This window comes from Lingula anatina, chromosome 4, assembly GCF_051362555.1.
Source record: "Lingula anatina isolate TDL-2025a chromosome 4, LinAna3.0, whole genome shotgun sequence".
NCBI lineage: Eukaryota > Metazoa > Brachiopoda > Lingulata > Lingulida > Lingulidae > Lingula > Lingula anatina.
In genome coordinates, this window is record NC_141770.1 from 5,854,139 (window position 1) to 5,875,924 (window position 21,786).

The window sequence follows — 21,786 nt, forward strand, 5'->3', positions numbered from 1 at the left end:
GGGCCACATATAACACTATAAATGCGAAGGGAATCCCCCTTACATTGACCGTAAAATGAATGTTAATCAAAGGAAAGTCCGATGGATTTGCTTTTTAAAATATACAACAGAATATATCTAATATAACTTCTCAAAACAACACCAGAAAGCAAATTAAATAAAAATCAATCAGACGGTAAACACCGGCAGGCTTTGTCAATTCCACCATTTGTTTGTTTCAAACGAAGTATTTTTCGCGCATGCGCAGTAGTTTGAGACCTGTGCTTGCCAGAAAGTATATAGAATTGACGTCATCACTCAGCTGGCCTATGTTAGAAAGTATATCAAATTGACGTCATCACTCAGCTGGCCTATGTAAGAAAGTATATCAAATTGACGTCATCACTCAGCTGGCCTATGTTAGAAAGTACCTTGTATATCAAATTAACTTCATCACTCAGCTGGCCTATGCCAGAAAGTATATAGAATTGACGTCATCACTCAGCTGGCCCATGTTAGAAAGTATATCAAATTGACGTCATCACTCAGCTGGCCTATGTTAGAAAAGTATATCAAATTGACGTCATCACTCAGCTGGCCTATGTTAGAAAGTATATCAAATTGACGTCATCACTCAGCTGGCCTATGCTAGAAAGTATATCAAATTGATGTCATCACTCAGCTGGCCTATGCTAGAATGTATATCGAATTCACGCCATCACTCAGCTGGCTTATGGTAGAAAATATATCAAATTGACGTCATCACTCAGCTTGCTCTGGTGCAAAGTAAATTTGTAAAGGCATTGTTAATTGACAAAGAATGTCACTTTTAGTTGGAAAAGGCGTCCTTTAAAAAATAATTTGTCAGTGGGGATTTGGGGGGATAGTGAAGAAACAATTAAAACTGACAGCTCATCAAAGGGATACCTTGATAAATGAGATTATCTGTTTACCCCACTTCTACCTGCAGATGTGCCTTCATTAAGGTTAGCAACATGATTAACGGGGAGAGGGGGGAGGTTAAAACAACAAAGAGTGTCAGTAAGTTCATCAAAGGGATACCTGGATAAATGAGATTATCTGTTATCCCTATCTCTACCTGGTGAACATTTTGATCTAAGGCGGGGGGGGGGGGGGGGGGGGGGGGGGGGGGGGGGGGGAGGGGGGGGGGCTGATACCTGCGACCACGACGGAGAGTGTCTTGGGGAACGGAATATTCTATAACTTTTGGTATAATCATAGAAGTAGAGATGATCTTCCATACATGCTCTTTCATACACATACCCCAGTACATACATACACACATGAATATTTAACTACTTAAATCATTGCTCTGTTTTGTACAGGAATGGAATTTGTCTCTTTAAGGCCTTGGTGAACGGGGTGTTTGGATACAGTATCTTAAATACGTAGTGATACATATAGGCAGGACACAAAAAGTTCTAGTAGAAAACAAAATAATTCTCATTTATTGCAATTAATATAACAAAAAATCCACATTTGTATGTTTATGTCAGACGAAATGTCACAGTTACAATCTACACGTGTTTGCAGGGACACTCTTGTTTTAGTCAATTCCTTTTCCATTAAAAGGAAGTTTTTTTTACCCACTAATCTCGCAGACCCCGAAGTTAAACATTGTATTCGGTTGATACAATGAGAAATACAGGGTGTCCCAGTATAAACGGGGCCGTTTATTTTCTGTTTACAAATTATATACAATTTATATATATCTGAAAACTGCAGAAGTTAGCAAATCTACTGCTACAAACAACATGTCACGTGCTCTACTGGCAAAGATTTTGTCGTCATTTATAGAAAATACTCCAAATGTGCTCTGTTATACATTGCACAGTGTCTTTCAATTCAAAATGTAGTTTTATTAAGTAGTAAACATCAGAATGTCAATTCGAGGACTAGCGAAAACGTTCTTCAAAAGTGTATTGAACGAAGCAGATCTGGGCACTCAACCGTATGTATGCAGTCACAGACTACATATTCCTCCGTTTAAATCGCACCGCACGCACAGTCTGTTCTCACGTGGTCTTCTGACCCACCTGTCCATCAATCATCACTGTACTAAATATAAACATATCAATCATACACTGTAAATCTACAAAGCTCATTAAGTTTCCTGTTATAACCTCTCAGCAAAATTGAACTAAATGTAACGTACACCATCCCACCAAGGAAAATTTCAAATTTTACATTAAAAGAAAAGAAAAAAAAAAAACAAACAAAAAAAAAAAAAAAAACAAGGGCAATTAGAAAAGATCTCATGTTGAGCGATCTTTCAATATTTGATTTAAGCTTTCAAGTAAGACAATTTTTTTATCAGCGATAAGACAAAAAGAAGATATCCTCCAACAGAAGTAAATGTTACTGCAAATTAAAGTACTAAGGACTAAGTCGGTTATAAAAACTTTATTTAACTGGGGCCTACCAAAAGTTGCATGCTTTGTATACATGTATGTGTGGATATAGCTGTAGAAGTAAAGCTATCGCCTGCGTCCGTCGTCGTCGCCCTGCATATTTCACTGTTATAGCAATAAATTGATAATCGTGTGGCTTTTTTTTTTGTAATACTCAAACTTACTGGAGTAATTCATATTATGATAAATACAGTCCACGTTTAAATGGCAGATATATTGGGTCTTTTTCCTTAAATCATCCCGCTTTTTTTTTACTTTTCTGTTATACATTGTAATGTAAGATTTGTTAACGCAATAAAAGGAAAACCCCGTGACTTAGCATACTGAAATTTACAGAATCACTTTTTAGCATGAGTATTAAAATACAGGCCAAGGGCAAATGTCAACTTTATCGGACCATTTTTGGCGAAGGTTATCCCATGTCCCCCTTTCCTTCGAATGGAATGTGTAGTCTCTCCTGACGCTCTGCTTTCCGTAGTTGTTATAACTACAGCTTTCTCGAGTCCGTCTTAACACTTTCTTGCAAAAAAATAATTTGTAATCGGATATACATAAATATTCTGTCGTTAAAGAGTCTAGATATATGATTTTAGTCGCTACGAGAGAAAATAATAAAGCTTGATAAAAGTATTGAGCAAATAGGCCCATGATCATTAATATAAAGCGTGTTATTATAAATAGGTAATAATTTACAAATAATTAGCTTCACTTGTTTCGGCTTCTCGATCCTAGACAACGTCTCGACGTGAATTCCCAGAAAATGTATCGCCTGCAGGGGCCTTAAGTACGGTTACCACTGTTACATGGTACTCTTTTTTCATATAAATGACATTCATGACATTTGGACACTTTTGAAATATGTGCATTCAGTATAAAAAGTTTTGAGTATTTAAAAAAATTTATTATGATACTTCGGAGAAATTATAAGAAAATGATCATATCAGCGTCCTCTGTCATTTATCGCTGTCTTCAAGACATATTAGACGAGTATGTAAGCTTCACTTTAATTCATTGGGACAACATTTCAGAGGAAGAACTGATAGAGTAAATCAGCGCTAAATTATAATGTCACGATGATTTTCTAGCATAACGTTAGCATAACATTTGCTGGAACTTATTTTAATTTTAGTTTCTTTCGTAGCGTTGACGCTTTGCCAGTTGATTTTCTAGTGCTGCGTTTTTAGTAATGTCGCTCTTTCTCAATAGACGTCATCTTTGAATTCAAAGTCCATCTTTGTGAATTACTATAGTTGAAACATACGGTAGTTATATAAGTAGGAAAGATAAATATGAACAGGTTTTTTTAAGAGACAAAAGTTGTTAAAGTTTGTATAACATGGTGTGTTAAAGTTAAAGGACAACAGTAAACACCCGAACGCACTCAAAAATCAATTTCCCCGTCTCTCCCAAACATTTTATACCATCATCCATACCCTCCCCCCTTCATTTTTGTGCCGTTTTTTTTTCAACATATTTCCTTTTAATCCAACTTTCTCTACTGAATGGCTCGTCAACATCTAATTTAAACTATAATATCATATTGTCATTTTTCAATGGCTTATTAGGTAATTTCTATATGAACTTTTTACCCCCCCCCCTCCCCGCCTCGCGTTATGTCTTCACTAACACAATGGGGTGATATTTTGTGGAGTACGTCACAATCATGGTTGAGACAGCATCAGAATCAAAACACCACAGTCTCTATCGTAAGGTCTACTTGGTCAAACATAGCAAAAACTGCTCAGATATTCAAATCAGTGAACCTTGTTGAGTCATATCTAGAAAGCCAGTGACCTACATAATGTCGTTTCAATTTGGGGTTGATAAGGATCTGAAGTTAATTTTCGTCTGGCATTTTTTTAAAATATACTGAACACAAACTCGTCCAATGTATTTTAATGTTGTAAAGTACAAATGAAGTTCCATCCGTAAAATATTGGTGAGAGTTGAAAAGGAAAGGCGGTCACTTCAGCCTGCCACCCCCCCTACCATGAATGTAATGGGATGGACAGCCTGGAAGGAGACGTCACTGCCTCAGTGCTGAGTGACCAGAAAGTGGAGCGAAGGCGGCTTAGATATTAAGTATATGAATATAGTAATTTCAGCCATATCAATATAACGTTTTAAGAAACCAATGTTAGGCATTTGGTGATAAGTTAATTGTGGTTTATTTTTTAAATGTATTTTGACACCCGTTTGCTTAAGAGCGTTCATGACCATTTCTCAACATTTTCCCCACGTACCATTTATTTCCTCCTTCACTTCATCTCATCACGTCTCATAACAAAGGAAGATGAAGTTGCACTTCATGTTCAGTATTTTGAACTTCGTCGGTAGAAATAGTAGTGGCAGTGGAAGTTTACCGTGAGAAATGGCCAAGGAGGGGAAAATGCTGTGAAATGTCTTGTGAAGGTCTGGCTATTGGCATGTTGATATTTAGTGATCGGTTGGTAGTGGTCCACTGGAATTATAGAATATGTCATAATTATAGCAACAAACGTCCATTTCTGAAGTAAAGAACATAATTGAAGCATTAAGGGGGTATAGTAATACACTTCCATGTCGAATATTGGCAAGATTTCATAATTTAATATTTAATATTTCATTTCATTAAAATGTGTAAGATAAATTGAAGTTGTATTGATTTCTGCGTGACATATTATAAGATCAACCTTTCAAGACATAGGGGGCGAGCTGATAGCCCGAAATGCTGTTTGGAACGGATTTGGAAAGGCTATGTCCAAATGTCTTTTTTTAAATATAACATCACGAATTTGAGGTCTTTTATGAATTAAATGTTACATATTTAAAACGTAATGATATATCAGAATGCATGGTCATCAGTTAGAAAAACTTGCTTTATTGTATTGAAATATGTTTTATACTATCGTAGTTTCTAGTTTGTCACACGTGACATGTAAAATGGTTCTATTTGTGGTATTCTTCAGCAAGACAGTAAGGGGTGAGTTTCTAGTTTAGATCGAATGCTAATAAAGTACGCGAAAATACACAAATTTTATGTCTGTTTAAAGCCAAATATTTTTCTTTAATATCCAGCAATTTCAATAAATCATAAGGAACACATTATCAAAACCGTTGATAAATGTTACAAGCCCGGTGTCGAATCCTTAATTTTTGTTTTTACCGGCGTGACTATATTCTTCAGCCTCATTCTCCAAATGGACTGAAATCTAGAATGACGCTCATTGTGCGTCTTTCTTTTATGTTCAGATAAGAAATAGGGCAATAACGGGAATATCGTCTCTTGAAATTAAAAAATTTGCTGTCTTGTTGAATAAGAGATGTAATTTTACGAACGAAGATTGATAATTTTGTTTCACTAGTGAAGTATGTAGAATTTTCAAATTTCAATTTATATTTTGGAAAATTTCCTTCTTGAAAAGCTGATTTGGTGCATGTAATTGCCATTCGTGTTTTAGTATTTATCACTGAATGTAGTTCTTACAAATATAACATGTTTTATCCGGCAATATAGCTGATATTTTTGCCATTAATCTCTTGAACAAATACAGGTTCAATTTATGTTCAGAAGGTTGCAAATCATTTGTTACAAGATTTTTCAAATTGAAAATGGATGTAGGAAATATGAGAAATATCGTGATTTGTCCCTTGGATTTTAACCCAGATTTCATAAGTGAAGATGAAGTTTGTTTTTTAAATAGTTTTTGTAAGGAATTTTTTCAATTTCATATTCCCTATATAAACTAGTGTTTATTATTCTGTCCATATTGTCAACAGCTAGGTAAACGCTGTATGTGTTTTTACCTTAGTACTTTTGACACTTTTTTTGCCAGACAACGAAAGTGCGTGTCCGTTTTTTTTTCACAACGATAAGTGTCCGACTGAAAAAAGCATGCAATTTTTAATCTCATAATTTTCATTGTTATATACAGAAAAACAATGGTGGATCCAGGACATTTTCAAGGGGTCAGATGTTGACATTTAGGATGAGATGGAGTATTTTGAGGACTTGATCATGCGAGTCCAGAATGGGTCTCTAGCTCTCCTTGGGGAGGGCGGAGACTAGATCCACCATTGTTTTTTTAATGAAGAAGTTGAAATATTTTGTTTTTTTCATTAAGATCAAACATAAGACCATTAATGTGGTAGATAGTTTATTCGTCAAGTCGAATAGATAAGAATGTTATATTTTTTACACCTGTGAGTGAATTTAAATGCAGACATCAATAATATTCTCACAGATACTTGTAGTAATAAATAGACTTAATACAATGATGTTTTATAGATATATGTTTTATTAATAATTGAATACAGTAAAATAAATTTGAATTGCTCTTAATAAAAAAACTTATTGAATATACAAAATGTCTTAGTGTTTTTACTGATGGCTACATGGCTCAGTGGTAGCCTGGGGTTGGGGTTCGATTCCTGGCTCGGGCACTTTGGAATTACAAAAGGGTGCTATTAGAATTTTCTTTTGGTTACTATAAGTAGAAAGTCTACCAGGGGAGGATGGGTGGGAACACTTAGAGAAGTAGGTAACGCGCTTGCCTCTGAGACAGAAGGTCCCCAGTTCGATTCCTGGCGCTACTAGGTCCCAGCAAATTACCTTTTGCAAAAATAAACCTAAATAAACAATTTGAACTACTATAAGAGGATCGTGCGAATGAGAAAAAGCAAGCTGAGACATTGGCTCAGTAGGTAAGGCGACAGACTTAAGAAGCAGAAGAAGACTGCCAAGAAGCTGAAAACCAAAGGTTCGAGTCAAACTAAAGAAAAGAATGTCAGAAATGAGCAACCGGCATTTTTGCACATTTTGAAACTACATCTATTACAACTTTCATGTACGTTTATTAAAAGAAATACAATCAATTGCGCCATACATAAAAAGTAATTATTTTCATAACGACTTAGCATTTCGAGATGTAAATCAATCTTAAATACAACTATCTACAACTTAATGTGTGGGAGATTTTATGTACTTTACAGCCATCGTTCAAAGTTGACATTGAAGTATTGGTCTTATGAGTGTACCAAAATGTAACAGTATTGAAATTCAAAGTGCATACGATCTCATGTAAGCGTTCTCCCCGCACGCGGGAACGCATTCATGACCCTATAACTAACTCCATGTCGCCATGCTGACGCTCGTACGCAACACCAAACAGCAGTCAAACATTATTCAGTTCTGTTAATTTGATGGGTGCTATTCTAATAGATAAATGAATATGCACCTTATATTTTGCGTTATTTTTTTCTTCTCTTTTAAATCTTAAAATAGGGTTTTGGTGGCACAAATTTGAGTGAACACTTAAATTTACGTGTCGTGCGAATCAAGAACAGCATGAAGACATGGTCACTTTACAACCTTATCGGAGTCATAGTCATTTTTAAGAACAATATGTAAACAAAATTGAAAAGGTTATGCAAAAACAAGTTAACTTAAAATAACTCAGAAAATGTTAATAAACTCAACAGTCGCTGGTGTTCAGTGGTCAAGAAACACTCAGCAAAAATAACCCAACAGCACGTGCAGGACTGGCACCTAATCAGGCCTTTTATTCTCAACCACTCCTTGATCCTGACCGAAATATAGAATTAAGAAAGTATCGCATACAAGATCAACATTATCTTCTACTCTTACCAAAGTGTCTTTTTTCTTATAATTTTTTCATGTTTGATTAGACAAAAAAAAAAAGGTTTTTTTTAGGCGATAAACTGACCAAGTTTCTTTAATTTCTAGGAAATACCCATTACCCCCAAATCAGAGCTTTGCGATAATTTTAGTTTCGGATTTTTCAAATTTTCAACTTGTAAAAGATGCGATAAATGCCAGTTCTACATGTACATTTTAATTGACGCAAAAGGAAACACTTTCTACTAATCAGTTTCTTTTTGCGAGTATTAACGCTTTGTAATGAAGGTATAATGTTAATTTCCCTTCCTTAATAACAAAAACTTATCAATTGCGGAAAAAACTAACCCAACCCCTGGTTTGATTTTCTGAAAACGAACATTTCTACCCCCTCCCAGTAATAAAACTATCTATCACTGATCAGACATACTACTAGTATATCAAAAGACTGGGAACCCAAGGAAGTTTATTCTTACCATGCGTAATAACCGCATATTCATAATTTTAGAAGGACCTGTCTCAATACGTGTGGGCAATTCTGCAATAACTCTTAAAAGTGTCATAATTAGGATTACAGCGTTTACAGTTTATTGTAAATTTACGTTTCGCTCATTTCATCCAATGAACCCACAATAAAAGATTCCTGAATGCATTTTACGCATTTTTCTTTTCTAAATTTAACTTCATTAAAATCAATATTTGTATTCAATTTTATATGAATAATCATGCATTTTTAAGTGCACAACAAAGCGTCTTATTACATATTTGCCCACACATAAAATTTTACAATCAAACATTGAACCAGTGACTGAGTCGTACTAGCACCGATCTCTGCCTGGACTTTACTTAATGATAATTTTACAATTTTTCATTTTCATAGATCACTTGAGCAAGGCACTTTTTTGTTTTAGCATAACCTCAAAGGTGTCGTTTCAGATTCGAAAACTGGCCGGTATAAACAAAAATTTAAATTACAATAAAAACATCGTGTTCGGATAGAGTGCTGTACTACAACTTATTTACACATGTATAATAATAAACAAGCGACGTGCAGGGTTGACGCTTGGTTTTAGTCCATTTTATCAGAAGTTTCATGAATAAAACACTCGTTATACGCTGCACTTCATTTCATACACGTTTTGATGCAGAATATTACAAACCAAAGCAAATATTACATTTCAAACCAAATCATATGTCAACCCTGCAAGTTGACTATACGACAAACTTCGACACGCAAGACAACGTTGACATGGGTGCGGGCGCTGGCGAACACGAATCTGATGTCTTTTCTGGGAGTGCGTCCAATTTCATAGTAGACGGTTGTTACGAGGCACTGAAATTAAATGAAAAATGAAACAAATTAAACTAAATCCATAATAATATCTAAGGAATTGACAAAGTGAAATACATAATATTAATAATAATCTTGATAGGTTTTTTACTTTCTTAGTTAAACATTATTTTGCGTATTTTGTGGGTAGAGTGATATAAATTCAGGATTTCATTGCTACACGTGCTTATTATCTTCAGAATGATTTTACCAATTACTTTATACCAATACATCCATACTTAAATAAATTCGTACCGAATGCTGGCACTTTAGCTCATCTTTTTTTTAAATCAAATAGTTTATGCAAGCATTTTATTTCAGATTATAATATCAAAGACGGTATGTAATCGAAATTGCAATCAGGAAAAAATGAAGTCAAGGGGGTCGACAATGCCTAGCTAATGTACGTTTGCTTTCCTGGTCGCGGCTATTTCTCTATAAAATAATTTGTTTATTGTCAGTTAGCTTTAATAAATAGGATATATTTGTACAGGTCACTGTCAAAAAAAAGGCACCCATTGGGAGCAGAGAATGTTACAGTAGTTACCTGCTTTGTCGTCTTGCTTTGTTTAAGACAGAATAACGCGTTCAGACCTTTGGAATAATCTTCTCACTTCTTTATGAGTAAATACTTTCCTTCTGGAAAAAGCAATATAAAAAGTTATTAAACTTTCCAAGCTCATTTCAGCATTCATGTCAATGAAATATATCCAAGAGCCATTACGTCTGAAGTGGGAAATGCATACTTTTGGATAAAATATCGTCAACATAAACCGATCAGTGTTGCCTTATATCATCTATACAGTACTTACAACAAACTACATCAGTTCTCAGTGCCAAAATTTCAGTCTACGTGTGGAAATTGTGGCAATGTGGCACGTAAAGCTTCTTCCTCTTCCTTCTGACCTTGGTCCTATCTGAATACCTCTCACCAAAATGCTCACCTGGTTTACATAATAATAGCACTGACTGTGGGATTGTGTTAGAGAAGACACGATGCGGCTTAACGCAATCTAAACGTTATCATCAGGTTATTGCACAAACAAACCATTTTGTTTTGTCCATCTATAGACCTTCATCCCAAATGAGTTTTTTTATTATTAAAGCATCCCAATTAAAACATACTGTCGCCTATTGCTCTAGCACTGTAAATATTTAACACTAGAGTTGTGGCGACTAAGGTTTGTACATGTATATCTAACATTTTAATTTTTATGCAGCAGTACATATGAACCCAAATATGCTTCTTAGAAAAAATAAATCACATAAGAATCAGTTTACTGAGTTACGCATCATTCGTGAAAGTATTGTTTTCTGATTTCATTGTTTGTTCTCTGTTGTCGCGACTCTGTGGTTGCGTGCGACGTTGTATATGTGCGCACGCTTGTTTTTACGTCGCTTATTCTTCTTTGTTACGTTAAAATGATACATACGTTACCGATACATACGTTACCATGAAGCGTGTAAATATTTATTCTATTTTCATTGGTTTTCTTTCGCTTTGTGGGCCAACACTTTTGTCTTTTATTTGTGTTTCATTAAAATAGTGTTGGCGCACAAAAGGAGAGACAACCAATGAAAATAGAATAAAAAAATATTTACACGCTTTATGGTAACGTATGTATCATTTTAACGTAACAAAGAAGAATGAGCGACGTAATAACATGCGTGCGCACATATACAACGTCGCATAAGATTTCTTGCCTTCAACTATCTGTGAAAATTGTCCATTTGATTCATACGTTACCGATATGTACAGGGTACGTGAGCAAATATTATAATATGAAGGTGCTGTTTTCTGATTCCATTGACTGTTTTTCTGTTGTCACGACTTTGTGAGTGGATGTGACTTTGTATATGTGCGCTTTTCGTTTTACGGTCCTCATTCTGATTTTTTACGTTAATATGATACATATATATACGTTACAAAATGACGTGAAGGTATTGTTTTCTGATTTCATTGTTTGTTCTCTGTTGTCGCGACTCTGTGGTTGCGTGCGACGTTGTATATGTGCGCAAGCTTGTTTTTACGTCGCTTATTCTTCTTTGTCACGCTAAAATGATACATACGTTACCGATACATACATTACCATGAAGCGTGTAAATATTTATTCTTTTTTCATTGGTTTTCTTTCGCTTTGTGGGCCAACACTTATGTCTTTTATTTGTGTTTCATTAATATAGTGTTGGCGCACAAAATGAAAGACAACCAATGAAAATAGAATAAAAAATATTTACACGCTTTATGGTAACGTATGTATACAACGTCGCTGACTTGATATCTGTAAGATTCTGCAGGGAGAAATGGGAGACATGACCTAGTTTTTTACCTCTCAAAAAGTTTGCAATATACTTTGTCTTTCAGTGGTCCCCGATTCTTTAATATTACCAATGTTATCACTTTGAACCGCATAAAACACTTTTGGAAGTAAAAGAATCATATTAGAAACTATCACTACACTTTCTTTTTATCATTTTATTTTTATTCATCTTAGTATTGCCACTGACATATCTACTAGTGCCTCAATTTAGGACTCATTCCCAATGACACTATTGGTCTATGTAAATCGATCCAACTCCACAGGGACTCTTGCTGAATGCAATTGGATTGGCTCGCCTCCTTTTGTTTATAACATGCTTATTTTCCATTTTCTACTCAAAGCTAGGGGGTGGTGTGCTAATCTCTTAATCTGATTACATTCAGCAAGAGTCCCCCTGAATTGATCTACCTAGACAGATAAAGCACTGAATGCACTCTTTATTTTTATTGGGACTGAGTTCTTAGACCTAAATATTCTTACACAGTCATATAAATAAAACAACAACAACAAATAATAATAATAATATTTAATATTTATTTATAATTAAAAGTTGGTTGGTACATTTATAATGTTGAAATGATAATTCTCAGAAAAACAAAGGTCAAATACATTTTCAAGAAGTGCATTTAAATTAAAAGTTATGAATAAAGTTGATGAAATCATATAATTACCTAAAATAATATGAGTATGATAAATACTGACAAAAACTGCATTGTAGACTTTCAATTTAATTTTCATAGACATAAAAACTGTATTCATAAACATTTGCACAGTACTTTTTACTTACATTTTTGCATTAAAAATTCCCCATGTAAATTTATATGTACTTTCTAATATTTCATAAGGAAATAAAAGCCCGAAATTTACTGCAAAGAGACTGTAGTTTGCTGCTTTTAAAATGTTCTCTCTCATCACTGTATATCATGTCCACAGTGTGTTCAGTGACTTCTATATAAGACTACAGACACATATACAACTATGATCTACACTGCACTGATGAATAAAATAGTCACATCATATTACCTGGTTGGGGTTATGTATGTAAATGAAATATCTTCAATATGACAGTAAGAGTAAAAGTAACTCTCAAGTGGTGAAAAACTGGAAAATTTTTATTTACCAAGTATCCTTCATCAGTTTTGTATACATACCTGTTGTAAGCATAAGTTTTACCCCCTACCCAGGTTCTGTATGATATTATTTGTCAATGAGCACATTTAGAACAGCAGACAAACAGATCTGCGGATCAAATATGGCGACCCACTAAATGCTAATGCTTATTGCTTAATCCCCATGGGAAATCTATTTTGTGTCTTATCAGGAATTTTAATTGTAAGTGACAAGCTTTTTAGAAGGTTGCCATATTTGATCAGGAGATCTGTTAGTCCACTGTTCTGAAGCAGCCAATGAAGCATGAGAGAGAAAATATAACAACATTGAACAGCTATAGGAGTTTGAAATTTTCATAGCATTTAATTTCTCTTTCTCCCCTCGCTTTATCTATGCCTCTCTACAACTTCAACCCAGTTTCTCTTAAATAAAATTCTGCACTAATGAGCTAAATAAAATAAATAAACACTATTTGATTACAAACAGCTCCAGAATTACCAGGTGGGAATTTACTAGGTACCAGTACTTATAACAGGAATTAACAATTTGATGATTTAGTCATCATTCTGACTTGCTTTATCCACTTTTAGTTTATTAGCACTACATGTACTTTAGGCAATCTAGCTCAATAAATAACTGAACATTTAAGATAAGAAAATATCTTGTCTTTTGATTCAATTTCATTAAAAAAATTAACAAAAAATTACAAAGTAAGCAACAAAATCAATAATAACTACTCATCTTTTTATAAAGATTACATAGAATGAGATCACAACAGTAGTGTACATACATGTACTAGTATAAAGCTTCAGTATACTTACAGTTACTGCAAAAAGTTATTTTAAAGAAATAATAATAAAATGATTTTCTCCATATTACATTTACAAAATTGCTGCAGACATCTTTTATACTTAATTATCCTAGGAAGAGATGAGATGAGCTCTAACATAAGACTAGACAGCAAAGCTGGCAAAATATACAGACACAGAACACAAAACCATAAGATGAGCACTAACATAAGACTAGACAGCAAAGCTGGCAAAATATACAGACACAGAACACAAAACATGTTGCAACAAAGAAGTTTAATAGATTTTTTTCTGTGACAGCTAGGACTGAATATATATACAAATATGGGTCAAGGCCTATGGGTTTGCAAATTCACCAGTTTTACCATTAGTTATATAATAGCTTGTTTCAATACATATAAAAACTGTACATATTAAGTATCTGTAAAAATAATCAAATCCTGCTAATTTTTAATTCAAGCAGCCTTTTACTAAACAAAGCCTCTCTGCAAATTTGATTTAAAACAAAAACGTGGTTTGGTATTTAAGGTAAGACAGTCACCAAAATACATGCAAAAATAAAATAAAATAAATAAATAAATAAATAAATAAATAAATAAATAAATAAATAAATAATGTGTTTTTAATTTTTTTACTCTGTCAAAGTGGCCCAAGTGGCCCAAGTGGGCCTGATGTCAGGGAGGAAAAAGAAATGGTTGGAGCCTGGTTCACAAACCTTGACTGCATTGAGACAAATCATCTCCAACAAAAGATTTCAGAAGGACATTATGTCAGAAACAAGTATTTTCCCCAAATAAAGGTAGGGAGATGATATTGTAACGATACCCCCTCTGTTTGGTTTAAGATCCCCTTATTCCTTATGGCCTATACTGCAGCTCACGACACAACAGCACCAGCGAAACCTCAAATCTAATGATGTTAGGTCAAGAAATTGATTTACTGGTACACGCAATGATTGAGGAACCCCCTGGTTCACCTGCTTTACAAACTGATTATGCTTTGCAATTGCGTGAAAACTTGAGTATCCCTTAGCAAAATGAAAAGTGTGCAGCGCATGTGCTGCAAATGTACAGCACATGTGCAGCACACTCTTGAGTGTGCAGTAGACAGCTTTGGGGAGTGTGCAGATAGTGTGCAGAAAGTATGCAAAAGACTTGGTATTTCAATAGAAGCATGCGGAGAGTGTGCGATAACCTTAAAATTTGATCAAGAGTATGCAACAAGTGTGCAGAAAATGTAATTTTTCTGTCATGAGTGTGCAGAAAATGTGCAAGACACTTGATTTTTCAACAGATGTGTGCAGAAAGCATGCAATAAACTTACAATTTCATCAGGAGTGTGCAACAAGTGTACAGGAAACTTAGAAATTTTAAGTTGTGTGAGTTGAGTGTACAGCAAGCTTTCAATTTTATCGGAGTATGCTATTTTAGAGTAAAAACCTTATCATTTGATTATTTAATATAATGATACCAATTATTTAATATGTCCAACAAAAAAATCAATAACATTATGCAAAGCTAGTTATAAATTATTTTGTTCAAACAAACTATGGTGTTTACCTCACTCAAAGTATGAGAATAAGTCAAGGGCAATATAAGTTTAACAACATCTAATAGAAAAATGCCTAATCAACTATTTAAACTCATTCATTAAATCACAACTTTTGTAATGCCATGCCCGCCATTAAAAAAGATTATTATCAGGATGTATAAAAAACAGTCATGAAATCTAGGGTTGGTAAATTAACATTGGCTCCTACTAGTATAATCTTGACTTTGCTAGTTGATTTTCACAAAAAGATAAAAACATAGTATATTAATGTATTTTTACTGTTTTAATGATGATATTCACTAACTTCATATTTCTTCTATTATACTGAAAGTCAACCTTATCTAGTCAGATTTTAATCTTGCTCATAGTCAGATTTTACTTGACCTTGGCTGTTATAAAAAGTGGAATTTCAATCCTGCCTAATATAATGTAATGTAATGTAAAAGTAAGTGAACATAAATACTGTCCCACATAAATGGTGGGGAACGAGGACAAATTAATATTTTTAAAGATACATTTTATTATAAATCATGCTCAATCACACTTTAAGCCTAGGGTTTAACAGTCAACTGATGTTAAAGAATGCCCTACTGCACCAACCACAGATTCAACAAGTGTGAATTTCTTTTGTTAGCTAGCCTGGCACCTATTATTAGGTCACTATTCCTGTAGCTATTGTTACACCAATTACAGTACCCACCTATTTGATGTTATCAGATGTGTGGTATCCTGTCTAAGTCAAGGATACAGAATGCAGTTAAATGCAGTTGATTCTAAAAAAAAAATCAAAACATTTACATTTCATTTCATTTTTGGTTTGTGGTTTATTAAATATTATCTATATAATTTAATCTGTCCTTACTGTGTTACTTGAACAAATGGATATTTGTTGAATAATTGTTTATTTTAGGTGATCCTAAAGAGTAGACAACATACAGAACCTGGCATGACAAGACTGGAAGGGAGACTTTGCTGTGAATATCTTTAGTTGGTGGCTAATCGAAACTCTCACAAAGTGTACCAAAAAGTCAAGTACCTTTGTGATAAAGAAGTTACGGTAAAGTCTTGAAAATTTCGTCGTTCTTGAAAATTTCGTCGACAGACGATTTTCCGCCGAGGTAATTTTTTTCCCTTTGAAAACTTCGTCGACCTTGAAAATGAGGTACTCAATAATTTTTGAAAAGTTCGTCACCAAATATGGCCGCGTTGTCCAGCTCAAATATGAAGGTAATGCGTCAGTTGATTTAAGACAATGATACGATCAGGATCTCATTGACGATAACACTCTCAATGGGAGATAGGAACAATAGTGCGCCCCTGCGAGCGGTTGCTCACAATATAGGTGGTTAACATGTGAATTCCCGTTCTTAATTGCGGGAACGTCGGCCTTTGTCTAAATAGTTTCATTACTATTACCTGGCTCAAGGTGCGTTATCAAGCCGGCAAATACAGTAGAAGTCACAGGCCGCGGCTTTGTCATTTGTAACGCCGTTATTGTTATCGGCGGCTGTCCTAAATGAGGAAGACACAATGAAAAAATCAAGATATTATCTCGAAGGGACATGTACCCGTCACTTCTATTCATGTCCATGTTCAATCTAGGACCATTTAACGATTGCCTGCCTCGTACATGGAGATCGTTCGCAATGCGAATGGGACAAGATGGCAATTTTCATATCTTCAGCGGAGAATCTTGCGCGTAATATCGTCAAGAGATCGTTCGCAATCCAAACGAGACGAGAAGATAATTTTCTTATTTGTAACGGACTCTGTTCACGTAAGATCATCAGCGGGAGATCGTTTGCGATTCGAGAGAGACGAAAAGGCAATCTTCATATCTTCACTGGGAGATCGTCCGCGATGTAAGCGAGAATAAAATGCACTTTTCATATTAGTTCAATCTAAGATCTAATGGTATATTAGATCTTAGGTTCAATGGAACTTCGTTCGTGGAAGATCGTCAGCAGATCATTATTTTAACCCCCCTCCCCCTTTGAATTTTGTAAATAACATATTTTTCATTTTATCTTCAACCCCCCTGCTCCCGCTCACGGCATACTCAGTATCTTCAGCGGAGAATCGTCCGCGTAAGATCGTCAGAGGGAGATCGCTCGCGATCCGAGCGAGACGAAAAGGCAATTTTCATGTCATCATCGGGAGATCGTTCGCGATATAAGCAAGAATGAAATGCAATTTTCAAAATAGTTCAAGGAACTTAGTTTGCAAAAGATCGTCAGCGGGAGACCAGTATTCTAACCCTCCCCCTTTGAATTTTATAAATAATATATATTTTTCATTTTATCTTTAACCCCCCCTTCCCCGCTCACGGCATATCTTCGGCGGATAATTGTTCGCGTAAGATCATCAGCGCGAGATCCTTTGCGATGTATGCAAGAATGAAATGCAATTTTTATATTAGTTCAATGGATTTAGGGAACTTCGTTCGCGGAAGATCGTCAGCGGAAAATCATTATTGATCTCCTCCCCCCCCCCCCACACACACACACACATACACACACTCACACACACACAGTGACACACACTTGGGATTTAAAAAATTCATTTTCATTTTATCTTTAATCAGCCCGCCCTCCCTCGCTCACGGTATATCTTGGGCGGAGAATCGTTCGCGTAATATCCTCAGGACTTTGTTCGCGGATCCTAGCTTGACGTAAAGGCAATTTTCATATCATCGTCGGGAGATTGTTCGTGATGTAAGCAATAATAAAATGCAGTTTTCATATTAGTTCAAGGAACTTAGTTTGCAAAAGACCGTCAGTGGGAGATCATAATTCTAACCCTCCCCCGTTGAATATTATAAATAATATATATTTTTAAGTTTATTTTTAACCCACCTTCCCCGCTCACGATATACATGTATCGGCGAAGAATCGTTTGCGTAATATCGCCAGGACTTTGTTCGCGTAAGATCATCAGAGGGAGATCGTTCGCAATCCGAGCGAGACGAAAAGGCAATTTTCTTATCATCATCGGGAGATCGTTCGCGATGTAAGCAATAATAAAATGCAGTTTTCATTATAATTCAAGGAACTTAAATTGCGGAAGATCGTCAGCGGGAGCAATTATTTTAACTCCCTGTAAATTTTTAGGAAGTTACAGATGGTAATTTTAGAAGGCCTGACACTCAATCCTGGGAAAAGCCCTGCATGCAACAAACGTTGCCAAGTGCGTATTTTTTTTAAATATGTCGCGTCCAGGTTATGATGCAAGGAGGCAATTAGGCTTATCTTGATCCTTCTCCTCTATCAGAAGGTATATTTCTTACCGAGAAGATATTTTCTGGTATAGTAAGTTAAACTTAATCGAGATGCAGTAATAAATAGATTATTATTTACCACCAAAAAACGACTTAGGAAGTAGTAATAAATATCCCACAATATAGGAGGGTCAAAGATAACAGACGCTAAGGATAAAAGCCAAAAGGCCGGATTTTTGAAAATTTCGTCATACCCAGGAGTCGGGGAGAGGTAATTTTGAAAAATTAGTCGGATTTACACAATTAAAAATATTAATTAATTTTTAAGCGACGAAATTTTCAAGACTTTACCGTACTAGAGAGTTGTTTCAGCCCACAAGAAATATCAGCAACAGTTTCTTTTGTGAAGGATTCTCTAGTTGAAAGAGCTGTGCAGAGTAAGTTTTAAAATAGAGCATCACTAACTGCAAGTTGATTATATCATTCAACAATTCTGTAAATTTTGTTATTATTTTCAAGTATATGTTGAAAATAAGTGAAAAAGTGAATGCAGCCATAAACCCTAAGATTTCACGTAGATGTGTAAGGAATGTATATAAACTATTCTTCAAAGCAGTTTTAGCACTTTGTTTTTTTTTTTTTAATATCCAAGACATTTTTTCTGGCTAGCTTTCTACCTTTTCTTATATGAACAATAAACACTTGAACTTGATTTTAGGACTTATCAAACAGTAATGTGTATTTTGAAATGATTTTGTCCTCCACGTGGATGTTTAGCTTTGTGAAGTGTGGTGAATTTATAGGACTTTATGGTGTACTCTTTTGTTAGATGGATGGAGCAGGACAGGATGAGTAAACAAGAGACATGTGGCAGAAAGATGTAAAGACGAGAAATATGGACATGGCTTGGATTTTGCTGATTTTGTTTAACTTTTTAATTTGATTAATAAAGCACAATATATGACTGTAATTTCTTGTTTGTTGTTGATAAACAGATTTAACAATATTTCTGTTCAGTGACAGTACAGTTTCCAAAGGATAATTTCGACTTTTCTAACGTGCTTAACAAAATTTTAAGATGTTGGCACATGTCTTCAAATGTAACTCAAAACCTGTCTTTGTAGAATCAATATCAACTGATTGAAAAACAAGCGAGTAAAATTTAAATTGTGTTATAAAATATTTAAATTAGTGTGCAGGAAATGTGCAAAAAGGTATGCAAAAAGTGCGCAGGAAGTATGCAAAAAGTATGCAGGAGGTGTGCAAGAAGTACGCAGGAGGTGTGCAAGAAGTACGCAGGATGTGTGCAAAAAGTATGCAGAAGGTGTGCAAGAATTATGCAGGGGATGTGCAAAAAGTATGCAGAAGGTGTGCAAAAAGTACGCAGAAGGTGTGCCAGAAGTATGCAGGAGGTATGCAAGAAGTGTGCTGGTTCTGGTGTTGGGGGTGTGCAGGAGATGTGCAAGGAGTATGCAGGAGGTGCGTATTTTACCATGCAAATGAGGCGTGCTGCGCATGCGCAGAAACCCTTACTGTGAATGTGCTGCGCATATGCAGAAACAGTGTGCGGGAAGCTTAAAATTTTGCTAAGGGGGGGGGAAGATGAAGATGTTGCTGATGAAAATGTTGAGCACTGTCTACCTTTTAAAGTATTGGGGGTTGCCCATTTTCAGTATAGACAAACTTTATTGAAAAACATACATAACCAAATGAACAAAAAGCTTATTGAAACTGTATCAACAAGACTCATGTTGGATAATGATTATTCTATTGGAAGCAAGGCAGTCCAGATTTCACACGAAGGAGAGTGGATTACAATTGGTCATTTACCACAGGAATTATGGCAGTATGTTAATTTAGATTTAGTAACTGGTTGCAGAATTGACAAGATTTCCTTTAGGTTGTGGAAAGTACCAGGTTTTTATGTTAAGTTATTTGTTACTAAAAAAGGAGCTTGGCCTATCCAAGTGATAAGAAAAAGTAAATATGTTCAATAATAAACTGATATTTTCTTTATAGTGTTGATTCCATGCACTCCTTGCATTCAAGTAATTTTTTATGTTGCTGATACAGAATTAATATATTTAATAAGAATTTTTTTTAATCAACAAACTGTTACTTCAAGCAAATTTAAAACACGTAATGGGCTATGGACAGTAGCCTATATATACAGACAGTAATATATAATTTAATGTATTGAACTACAAAATTAACTTTGTATAGACACATATGTTTTTATACATTAAAATAGTGTGTGGGGTTTTCCCTTTTTTTCTTAGTATATATCATTTTGTTATTGTTATTAACTTTCATTCAGGCAGTTGAGCACCTGTTGGAATATGGATTGGACAAAACACAGAAGATCTGCCAGCCAGACATTTTAGAAGGCTTTAGGGCTCTCAGAAAGCTGAGTATGGATTGGACAAAACACCATAGATCTGTAGCCAGACTTTTAGAAGGCTTTAGGGCTCTCAGAAAGCTGAGTATGGATTGGACAAAACACCATAGATCAACAAAGGGTCCATTTTTCTGCTAATCAATGTCAAAGTTTGAAGAATGATTTATCAACAAGCCTGTATTACCTGAAGACACAGAATAAAAACTGAACCTGAAGAGTGAAGACACATACCCTGACCACTGTACCACATGGCTCCTCAGTGATCCAAAAGCAGAGTTTTCTCTGCGGAATGTTTTCACCTTCACAACACAATATCCACACTGTGCACTCCTATAAGATACAATCCTTCAACTTATGAAATGTGGAGATGGTGATGGGTTTGTAGAACAAACATTACAGATGTCAGTAGAGAAAATATATGACTGGAAGAGACATATAATCAGGACAATTAATCAGGATCAAGCCATGCAGACCTTCTCCAAAATATAACTGCATCTGAATGTCTTGTCATCATGGACTGGGCTATGGAATTTTTGCCAAGGAAGGTTAAGTTGTACACAAGATAAATATCACCTAATGTTTTTTGTGTTTGATGTTCAAAGTGCAAAATTAAGAATTTGGAAGTGGTTATGGAGTAAACCTTGAAAAAAATCTTATTTGCTACTTATAAAGACTGATATGTTTTGAGAAGATTTGGATTAAAAAAGACTTATCTGAAAAGACTGCATTATTTTTCTTTACAATGCCTGCTTGCAGGGAATTGTTAAACTTATTCCAAACCATGCAGAACGGAACACAGTTAAGTGTATTAAATCCACATAATTGAAACCAATTTACCTCTTACATGTTATTTCTACATAATGACATACATCATCCAGAATACCTTCAGTCTGGCAGTGAACAGAGTACTCAGGAAGGTGGGGACAATGACAGACAAGAGGGTGAAGAGGACAATGACAGACAAGAGGGTGAAGAGGACAATGACAGACAAGAGGGTGAAGAGGACAATGCCAGTATGTGGC

General features: G+C 35.1%; 1 protein-coding gene and 1 long non-coding RNA gene across 2 annotated transcripts in view; one reads left to right on the forward strand and one right to left on the reverse strand.

Annotated features, from left to right (window-relative positions):
• Positions 1 to 21,786, reverse strand: part of LOC147762137 (uncharacterized) — a 169,606-nt gene that overhangs the window by 57,081 nt on the left and 90,739 nt on the right. The window lies entirely within an intron of this gene.
• LOC147762139 (uncharacterized) lies at positions 15,978 to 19,336 on the forward strand. The gene is made up of 2 exons (XR_015334052.1): positions 15,978 to 18,803; positions 19,196 to 19,336. It is a non-coding gene; the product is annotated as an uncharacterized LOC147762139 (long non-coding RNA).